Source organism: Capricornis sumatraensis, chromosome 1 (genome assembly GCF_032405125.1).
Source record: "Capricornis sumatraensis isolate serow.1 chromosome 1, serow.2, whole genome shotgun sequence".
Classification (NCBI taxonomy): Eukaryota; Metazoa; Chordata; class Mammalia; order Artiodactyla; family Bovidae; genus Capricornis; species Capricornis sumatraensis.
In genome coordinates, this window is record NC_091069.1 from 226,971,354 (window position 1) to 226,983,180 (window position 11,827).

General features: G+C 38.4%; 1 pseudogene; it reads left to right on the plus strand.

Annotated features, from left to right (window-relative positions):
• The first annotated feature begins 2,580 nt into the window (after nt 1–2,580).
• On the plus strand, nt 2,581–3,123 carry LOC138076819 (large ribosomal subunit protein uL23-like; annotated as a pseudogene).
• The last annotated feature ends 8,704 nt before the right edge of the window (nt 3,124–11,827 follow it).

Genomic DNA, 11,827 nt, shown 5'->3' on the forward strand with positions numbered 1-11,827 from the left:
GGCGCAGGAACTCTATTCAATATCTTGTAATAAACTCTAATGGAAAAGAATCTGAAAAAATATATATATATATCACTTTGCTATATACTAAAAACTAATGTAACACTGTAAATCAATTATCTTCAACTTTAAAAAATATTTCTTTTAAAAAAAGCTATTTGCCCTTATAAATAAATAGCAATTTGGAAGGAAAATAGATTAATGAAAAAAGTTTGATTTATTGAATCATGGAGCTCTGGCTAAACCTTTTTTATGCTTTATTAAAATTCCATTAATTTTGCTAATATTCTAAATACTTATCGTGCATAAGACCATAACACTTACATACGTCTTTATTTATATTATGATCAGCTAGTATATGAAACAAAATAAAACATGGTTTTTCCTATCTAGATTTTAAGTTAACAGAGTCTACCATATTCAAACTTTATGTTGATTTACTGATACACATATAAAAGATTGAGATTCTGGTCTTCAGGCACTTTCAATGTAGTATGAAAGGTATATGGGCTTCCCAGATGGCTCAGTAGTAAAGAATCCACCTGCCAATCCAGGAGACACAAGAGACATGGGTTCAATCCTGGGTCAGCTTTCTGCAGAAGGGAATGGCTACCCACTCCAGTATTCCTGCCTGGAAAATTCCAGGAACAGAGGAGCCTGGTGGGCTATAGTCCATGGGATCACAAAGAGTCGGACATGACTGAGCAACTGAGCACACAAATGAAAGGTACATTTCTTACAAATACATTTATGGAATTTTCTGGTGATCCAGTGGTTAGGATGTCATGCTTCCACTTCAGCGGCACAGGTTTGATCCCTGGTTAGAAACTAAGATCCCCGTGCTATATGGTGCAGCCAAAAAATTAAAAATAAAGACACATTTAATCATTTGGTTGAGTTTGAAATAAATAAAGTCTGAGTGACTCAGACAGTAAAAAATCTGCCTGCAATGTGGAAGACCTGGTTTCAATCCCTGGGTCAGGAAGATCCCCTGGAGGAGGGCATGGCAATACACTCCAGTATTCTTCCCTGGAGAATCCCATGGACAGAGGAGCTTGGCGGGCTACAGTCCACGAGCACAAAGAGTCAGACACAACTGAGCAACTAAGCACAGCACAGCTCTCATTTTTAAACCATGCATAATATATGCACTTTGAAAATGCTGAAGTTGGATCTATGTGAAGATTAAATAATGGGAAAGAATGCAGACAGGGGTTACCAACATACAAAGAAAAGAACAAAACAATGTAACACTCAAAAAGAAAATCTGAATGTAAGTTATTGAAAAAAAATCATAGAAATGAAAAAAAAATTTAATACAGAAAAGCATAAAAATGTAATACTTTTTATTCTATTCAAGTTTCCCAGATAGAATACAAATTAATGAAACTAACTTATTTGAGGGATCAATTATTTCTATAATCAAATTGTATATGCCTTCCTACTAAGTTGCTTCAGTCATGTCCAACTCTTGGCGACCCTATGGACTGTAGCCCACCTGGCTCCTCTGTCCATGGGATTCTCCAGGCAAGAATACTGGAGTGGGTTGCCATTCCCTACTCCAGGGGATCCTCCTGACCCAGGTATTGAACCCGCATCTCTTACATCTCCTGTGTGGGCAAGTGGGTTTTTTATCACCAGTGCCACCTGGGAAGCCCCCAAATTCTGTGTGTGTGTGTGTGTGTGTGTGTGTGTGTGTGTGTGTGTGTAATATCCTATGCATTCATATGTATTAATCTAACAAATTTAAACTATGAAGAAAATTCTAACATATAAAGTATCTTGAGTCCTTAATAACTTTATCAAAGTTTAACAGTCATGCCTCTTCTCTCTGATCATTAGCAACTCACAGAGTTTTTCAAAGGACACAGTCACACATTTCCCACCAAAACATCAAATGAAACTTGAAATCAGACCCTAGGATTAATCCACAATAGACAACAGACGTCTTCAGAGAACTGCAATCTGGCAGGGCAAGGCAATGACGTAAATCCACCAAAAATTATTCAAGGGGCAAACTAATGGACAAATCAACATTTGAAAAGATGGATGCAATTAATGGACTAGAAAAAACAAAATTTAAAATATTATCTTTTATATTTAATAACAAATTTAATGATACACTGTTTTTAGACACAAATAATGGATATCTCCCTCACCAGTAAAAAGTATTTGACTCTCAACACTAGGATTCAGGAACAGGATGACAGATTTTGGCAGACAGAGGGGAAAGAAAGAGACTACAAAGAAGTCAAGGTACTAGGGAAAATAAAAACAATTTGAAACATAATGGGTTAAAATTTAAGTGTTTAGTGGTGAGTTGGTACTTATTTAATATTGACTCAAAAGACACAAAATTGTGGATAAAATAATAAGGAATCTGAGATTTCCTTCGAAAGACTACAGAAGGTAGGGAGTGGCTAAGGATATAGAAGAAACATGTATGGATGTTAGTTGATAATTGCTGAAACTGGATAATGGCTATATAGAGGTTTAAGATGTTTATCAGTTTCTTAAATATTTCAAATGACCCATGATAGCTTTTTAAAAAATAAATTTAAAAATAAGTGACCTGTTTTCATGAAGATGGTACCAAATGCAAAGAAGTCCCAGGCCCTCCCAATGTCAAAGCCAAAGCAAAGACTTTGATGGCCAAGAAATCAGTGTTGAAAGGCATTCACAGCCACCAAAAAATAAAAGAAAGAAGGAAAGGAAAAAAAAATCCAAAGGTCACCCACTTTCTGAAGGTTCAAAACACTGCAGCTTAGGAGGCAGCCCAAATATCCTTGGAAGAGCGCCCCCTAGGAGAAGCAAGCTTGACCACTAAGCCTTCATAAAGCTCCCCCTCACCAGGGAGTCAGCCAGGAAGAAAATTGAAGACAGCAGCACACTTCTGTTCATTGTGAATGTCAAGGCAAACAAGCACCAAATTAAACAGGCTTTGAGGAAGTTCTCTGACATGGACAGGCTAAAGTCAACACTCTGCTCAGGCCTGATGGAGAGAAGGCATATGTTCAACTGGCTCCTGACTATGACACTTTAGATGTTGCCAGCAAAACTGGGATCATTAAAACTGAGTCCAGCTGGCTAATTCTAAACATAAGTCTTCACTATTATAAATAAATAAATAATAAAAGTAAGTTTAAAAGGGGTGGACAGTAGGCATAAAAGAGACTTTTAATTAAAGTGTCTATATAATTTACTATCCAAACTGGAACATGTCAGGAATGAAAGGAGACAATATTAATACATATTAACTGGTACATGCCTAAGCCAGTGCTAAGCTGGGAAGTCCTGTATGTATGGTCACTCTGCTTTTAACCAGCAGGTTTCAGATATCAGGCTACTGTGATTTAAGATTTGTTGCAAAAACAGGAAATATAGAGAACAACCTGTAATTGAGAACATTTAGATCATTACCAACCAGTTGTTTTTAAGTCTGAAATGAACCAGTCTCAAATCATCACCATCACCACTGATCCATCTGGACCAGAAGTCACAAACTGATGGCCTGGCGTCGGATCCAGCTTGCAGATGTGTTTGCATTGGCCTGCAATGTATTGGGTTACAGAGTACTTTTCTTAAAGTATTGAGTTTGTTGCCAACATTTCCAAGCTGAACGATGTCATATTAAAATCCAGATTCCTAGCTTCTCTTGAAACACTTAAGTATTGAGAGCAGGCAGACGTTCTCACATGGCAACTGACTGGAGCAGAGCTTTCTCTCCCTGATCCAGCCCAGTCCTCATCTCCCTCCAGTGATTTCTAATACCAGGCTGCTTTGCTTGGTTTCTTCTTGGACTCCTACAGATACCTGACTTTTCAACCTTCATACTAGACCAAGTTCTCATCCTCAGAACAATGAAAGTGAGGTTGGCTGCAGAAGCTGTCATTTTATAAACCATCAAAAATAGAAATCAACCAACCCAGATACTAAATGGGAAATTTTCTGAAGATTTGTAGGGGATGTACTATTACTACTCTTTAAATAGGCCTAACAACAACAACAACCAACTAATTCTATTCAGAAAATTCCTCTTTAATTTTTCTACAGTTCAGATCATTTCATATTTCCCAAGTCACATAGCCTGAATGGTATAAGTAAAGCTTCCAGAAATTCCCTTACTAAAAAATACAATAGCCGATCTACAGCCCATTGGCAAAATGAACAACTGAAGGTCCACCCCAATGACTGCTATCCACCCTGCTTCTTTCCACAAGCGACTGTTAGAAGATCTTCATTAATTACAAGTTTCAGGAACAGGTGTGCTATGTGGGAGGCTGGGGAGAGACAGCTCCTGTCTTCATAAGACTTTGGAACTAAAAGAGGTTTCTAGCTAGAAAGCATTCCAAAATAGGATAACTTATTTTGAGAGTAGAGAGAATAGCATCCGAAGGCAAGGATGTTCATCCTGGAGATTGGTACCCAAACAACATTAGCACTTAGAAGAAAGGAAATGGAGAACTATATACTTGGTTTCATAACCAAATTATGAGAACTTACATGTTTTGAAAAAATTATATTATGGCAGAAGAATCTGTGGCCTGAAAGGAGTCTCTTAGGATTCAGAGAAATGAGTTTGCCTGTGTAGTGTTGGTCCTAATCCAAGGAGAGTTGTCAAAGATGAGTTTAGGAATCTTTCTTTTCTACTGATTTCCTTATGAAATTTCCACTGTAGCCAGGCTGCTGTCCACTGTTGTCTCCGTATAGACTATTCAAAATGCTTTGGCCTTTCCTGTGATTTTTGGATTTCCACTTAAAATTTCATTTCATTTGTATTAGTGTTTTAGGGTAGAGATAACTGACATTCTTACTACTAAAACAGAGAACCATCTGTTTAAAGAACCATCCTAAACACTTTGTGGTCATTTATCTAACTGAAAACTATGGAATGATTAAGAGAAGTAAGATAAGTTATAAAGAATAGAATGGGGACTTCCCTCATGGTCCGGAGATTAAGAATCCGCCTTGTAATGCAGGGGATGCAGGTTCAGTCTCTAGTTGGTGAACTAAAAGCCCACATGTGGTGAAAAAACTAAGCCCCTGTCCCACAACTAGAATCCATGCACCGAAACAGCAATGCAGCAAAGACCCCACGTGCTACAACTAAGAGGCAACCAAATAAATTAATACATAAATAAATATATATCTAAAAAAGAATAGTATGAGTCCCTAGCACATATTGCTCTGAGAAAAATCTGTAGAAAACAATACCATTTTATTCATCTTATATATTCATTGTGTCCATTTCTTTTCTTCGTCTCCTTCAAACCCACTGCAAAGATATCTTTATCTCTACCACCACAATCACAACTGTTTACGTCAAATAGCCTCTACTTCACTGAATTAGACAAAAGATCACTTCATTTATCTGATGGCCTATAATCAATATTTTACACAACCCATCATTCCTTCCTTCTTGAAAGACTTTCTTCCCTTCACCTGGCTTCCTGGATACCACCCTCTCCTGGATGTCCTCCTTTCTCACTGTTTCTTACCCTCCTTTGCTAATTCTTGCATTATCTCTAAGAGTCCTAAATATTGGGGTGCCAAAGACGGGATCTGCATGCGTGCTAAGTCGCTTCAGTTATGTCCGACTCTGCAACACTATGGACTGTAACCTGCTACACTTCTCTGTCCATGAGATTCTCCAGGCAAGAATACTGGAGTGGGTTGCCATGCCCTCCTCCAGGGAATCTTCCCAACCCAGGGATCGAACCTGCATCTCTTTTGTCTCCTGCATTGGCAGGCAAGTTCTCTACCACTAGCGCCACCTGGGAAGCCCATAGGAAGACTTCTAAATACTGGGGTGCCAAAGATGGGCTTTAAACCTCTTCCTTTGTACCTTTAAATTCATTTCTCTGTGGTCTCACTCAGTCTCAAGGCTGTAAATACTGTCACTATGCTGATCTCTCAAATTCAACTGCCTGCTCAAACACTCCACCCAAATGTCTAAAGTGAAAGTGTTAGGTTCTCAATCATGTCTGACTCTTTGCGACTCCATGGCCTGCAGCCTCCCAGGCTCCTCTGTGAATTTTCAAAACAAGAATACTGGCATGGGTAGCCATTCCCTTCTCCAGGGGATCTTCCTGACCCATAGATTGAACCCCAATTTCCCACATTCTTTACCATGGCATCTTTAACATTCCCAAAACCACATTCCTGACTTTCCCACACACACATACATACTAAAAACCTTCTCCTTCCACAGTCTTTTGTATCTCAGCTAATGAAAACTCCATTCAAGTTCAAGAACTTGTTGTCAACCCTGACTTCTCTCTTTGTCTCACATGGACATCTAATCTGTAAGAAACCTCTGTTGGCTCTATCTTCAGAACCAATCCACAGTCTTGACTACTCATCACTTACCTGCTAAACACTTCTTTATCAAAGTCACTGTGAGCTCTTGCCTGGATCATAGCAACAGCTTCCTAACATCCAACCACTGCCAGTCTCCTTCAGTCTGGTCTCAACACAGAAACCATAATGATCCACAGAAAATGTGTCAGATCAGGGGTTTCCCTGGCGGTCCAGTGGCTAAGACTCTGTGCTCCCAATGCAGGGTGCCCAGCCTGGTCAGGGAACTAAATCCCACCTGCTGCAACTCAGAGCTCACGCTGCAGCAAAAAGGTCCAGCATGCCACACTAAGACCTGGCACAGCCAAATAAATTATTTTTTAATGTTAGATCAGGTTACTCTGCCCAAAACCTTACAGTGTCTTTTACTTCACAAAGAATAAAAGCCAAAGGCCTTTAACTTGTTAGTGATAACCTGAATGATCAGTCACCCACCTCCTTCCCCCAGCTCCCAGGATTTCTCAGTCACCCTGACCGCTCCCACTCTCTCCTCAGTCTGCTTCAGACACAGAACCTCTTCGTGTTTTTTGAACACGCATGTCACTTGATGTTCCCTCTGCTTAGAATGTCCTTTCTCTAGATGACCTCTTACGAGTCTTGGCTCAAAGCTCACCTCAGTTGGATTTCTTCTCTGACCACTGTATTTATTTCCTACTTATCCTCAGGATTTTTTTTTTTTTTTGGACAGCAATTATGATCTTATCGAATATAACACTTAGTTTTATCTCTGCATACCCTAGAAGGTAAACTCCATGCAGGCAAGAATTTTTTTTATTCATTTTATTTTTTTATCCATCTCATTCAATGTTAAATCCCCCATGCACAACTCTGTGTATGTGTGTGCTCAATCACATCTGACTCTTTGCGACCCCATGGGCTGTGGTCCACCAGGCTCCTCTGTCCATGGAATTTTCCAGGCAGGAATAATGGAGTGAATGGAGTGGTTGCCATTTCCTCCTCTAGGATCTTCCCAACCCAGGGATCAAATCTGCATCTCTTGAGTCTTCTGCATTTGCAGATGGATTCTTCATCACCCCATGAGAATCGCATGAGTATATGTGCATATCTCCAAACCTAGTTTAGCTCTAGGGAGAGCAGTGGTGGGGTGGGAGGGTTGGTGAATGGGCTCAGGATTGGTGTGGTTGAAAAGTCTACAAATATGGTACTTTATCTTTATAAGGACTATTCTAAGCTTTTAAGTGTGATATAGTCATTAATTATTTTTATGTAATGGGGGATTATTTGTTAATAATTACCTAATGTATCACAGATACTACTATGTAGCCCCTATCTGCTATTCCCATACTCCAGCTACATCTGATTGGATTAGTTGTTATTATTTAGTGGATAAGTCATATCTGACTCTTTTACAACCCTGTGTACTGTAGCCTGTCAGGCTCCTCTGTCCATAGGGTTCTCCAGGCAAGAACACTGGAGTGGGTTGCCATGCCCTCCTCCAGGGGATCTTCAGGATAGAACCTGCATCTCCTGCATTGGCAGGCAGATTCTTTACCACTAAACCAGTAGGGAAGCCAACTGGACTAGAGTATATATCTAATTCAAGGTGGGAAATAAATCAGATCATCTCTCCCAGGAATTTGGAATAGAGATGTGGAGAGATTAAGTCATTCAGAGAACTGTGAAGACTGAAACTATAGACCATGTAGAGTCTGAGACCATTATCAACCAACACCATATGTAAAGTGAATTTTTAGACAGAAAAAAAAAAAAACATAATTAAGGAAAGAAAGCTTATGAGAAGAAAGAACAGAATAGATGGTGCAGATGTATAGAGACAGAGAGACATTTGGTCTTCCACTTTTCAGTGCCATCCACATTTCTAAGCTCTGTTTCGTTACTCATGCTCTTTCCTAACAATAACACCGTTTATCATTAATTACTTTAATCAGAATTGGATTCCTTACAATGTTAGACTCTTAACTTAAATATCCACTATATTTTCCATGGTACAAACTAAGACAATATTCCAACACTTGAAAAAATATATAAAATACAAAAAAAGGTTCTCAATGCTGAATCCACTGCTTTTAATTTTAAAAAGTATAAGAAGGCAGAAACCAAGTCTGATTCTTGCCTTTGCAGGATTGCTCATATTCACATTAATTTGCATGCCCTCATTATTTAAGTTTGATCGCTATTAAAGCTATTATTTAACATTTATTCAGCAAAAGCTCCTTAATTCTGCCATACATTCCCATCCATTAAAACAGCTGTTTTGAGCCTAAATATCCCAAGCCCTTGGTGAGAAGAGTTGTATGTAATTTGCTACTACTAATAAAGTACATAAATTTACAAACTATTTCCCTTTTTTATAAACTCACACAGCTGGAGTTCCTTGCATTCCCACATGCATTCACCAGTGGAAGAGAAAGTGTCGGGTTTACTAGTAAACCCACAGGAGCCACACATTATCTTCAGCCTGTATTACTAGGGCCCAGTCCATCGTTTGAAATATCCGAAGGGAATAGGTGACACAAATGTGTACTTCACATTGCACTTTCTTAATACACAGGTCACTTATTCAGAAAGGCATTCTCTGGCTCCACCAAAAAAGTTTCTATCATGTTATTCTTTCTCACTGAGTATTAATCCGATACTTTTCTCGTTAGCTTTTGCTTTGTCTTTCCCACTGGAACATAGTTCCATGAGAACTGGAACCCAACTTGTCTGTTTTGCTCATCACCATTTCCCTAGTACTTTAGAGTATGTTGTACCTGGCACAAAATAGGCACTGAGCAAATACTTGTGGAGAGGATAAATGGATGGTGTAATGAACACATTAAGACATTCCTGTCCCAGGGCCTTTATACTTTCTTTTCTCAGCCAAAATCTCCCACCCCTTATTCTTCTCATGGCTAATTCCTGTACAGCATTTGGGTCTCAGCTCAATCACTGGCTCCTCAGAAAGGCCACTGATTACACTAGACTCTCCATCCATCAATGTCTTCTCTAACCTGTCACCTTATTTTGGTTTAACACAGCCCTTAAGTCTATCCAAAGTTTCTATTTATATGTGTTTTTTCCATGTTTATTATCATCACATGTCTACTCACTGAAGTGCAATTTCCACAAGGAACTTTGACTGGTTCATCAACTGTCTCTAAAACTAGAAGAGGGCCTGACTCTTAAGAGGCAGCCAATAAATATTTGTTAAGTGAGTGAATGAAAGGTTGAAAACTGCAGTTTTAAAATATATGCCCACACACACTATTACTGTTCTTCAGTACGGGGATTCAAACAACAAACTAAACTGCTATAAGCACAAGTAATTTTTTAACAATTAAAATATCACATATGATATACATCAAAAGATTGCCAAATTATATTTCAGATGGATTTAAAATCCTGGTTGGGTACAAGTAGTACCTGGCCAGTAGTTGGTTCAACTTTGACTAGCTGCACTTACAGTTTCCAAGAGAAAATCTTCCTTTCTTTCCTCATATGGACTGGAAACTAAAATTGCAAAGGAGGTGTTGCTATAATAAAACCACAACCAGTCAGACTTGCTACATGTATTTCACCATTCGATATATTTCTACAGGCAAACAGACAGAATTCCTAAAGAAAGAAAATTTTCTAATTCCAAAAAGCACCTTCCCGTGCTTACTTTCCCAAATAGAATTAAGTTCCACTTGGTAACAGTCTCAGATCTAAAAGTGGGGTGCAGTTTCCTCCCCAGAGCCAGAAAATCACAATTATAACCACTCAAGAGATCAGTAACTGGATTAGCCCATAGGAGGCAGACTAAAGCTGTCAATCGTGAAGACATTTAACCCTCTAAGACAATTTATCTTACAATCCCATAGCCTCCACCTAAAACCATTTCCTACCAACCTATGGGCACCTGTGAGATCTCCCTTACACTCATCACCTTTTGGAAATCTTTTCTGATTAACTTCATTTAGTCAACCATAATGATAATCAGACAACAAATACTTATTGAACAAACATTATGGAGCTGACATAATCTGTGTAGTGAGAACACATCAGTAAAGAAAACAGAGTAAAATGTTCACCGCCATGGAGCTTAGATTCTAATTACCTCACATCCACTTTAAAAGCAGAAAAATATAGATATGATAAATACCAGGCATTTGAGAAAGATGACTACTTAAATTCATAGATACATCAACAGATACAATGGTTGGTACATAAACACAAGGTTACCCAGTATCATCCAGGGAACTCAGATTTGCATCTCTAAAGAGAATATTTGGGGTATGAATCAGCTATGTTGCTTTCCAATCGTTTTCATGTAACATTATGTGTGTCTGTTATCCTCATTATAGACTTCCCTTGGGCAGAAAATATGTCCTTCATTTTCTTTGTACTATGTTCAGGGGGCAAGTTATACAGTGCCCCCAAATGACTATGAGTTCATTAACTGTTTGTTAAATAATACATTGCACTTATATAGTGTTTTAAACTTCATAAAAGGCACTTTCATGTGCATTATTATTACTAACATAGTGTACTTATTCCTACTCTAATACTAGATCAAGAAGAAGACAGTGAATTGCACCAAGGGGACTGGTAGTAGTATGTTTGAGACAACCACTTTTGCATGCCAAGAACCAGTCTTGTTTATGTTTTTCTACATTTCTACTAAAGTCAAGATACTAGCAAGTGCAGGAATCAGGCAAATTTAAAATCATAGCAATGGAAATCAGAGAAAGAAGAGAAAACCTGGGCTCAGAAAATAACTCAAATCCAAGGGCAAAGTCTATGGCTTTAGTTAGTGATTTTTAAGCTTCATTTAACTAAAATGCGCTTTCCTGGGTATTCCCTGGCAGTTCAGTGGTTAAGACTTCGTGATTTCACCACCAAGGGTGTGGTTCAGTCTCTGGTGGAGGAACTAAGATCTCACAAGCTGCACGGCACAGCCAAAGAAATAAAAAATAAAATAAAATTCACAGTCCTACCTTATCTTTGACAAAGGAGGCAAGAATATACAATGGAGTAAAGACAATCTCTTTAACAAGTGGTGCTGGGAAAACTGGTCAACCACTTGTAAAAGAATGAAACTAGATCACTTTCTAACACCACACACAAAAATAAACTCAAAATGGATTAAAGATCTAAATGTAAGACCAGAAACTATAAAACTCCTAGAGGAGAACATAGGCAAAACACTCTCTGACATAAATCACAGCAGGATCCTTATGATCCACCTCCCAGAATTCTGGAAATAAAAGCAAAAATGAACAAATGGGATCTAATTAAAATTAAAAGCTTCTGCACAACTAAAGAAAATATAAGCCAGGTGAAAAGACAGCCTTCTGAATGGGAGAAAATAATAGCAAATGAAGCAACTGACAAACAACTAATCTCAAAAATATACAAGCAACTTATGCAGCTCAATTCCAGAAAAATAAACGACCCAATCAAAAAATGGGCCAAAGAACTAAATAGACATTTCTCCAAAGAAGACATACAGATGGCTAACAAA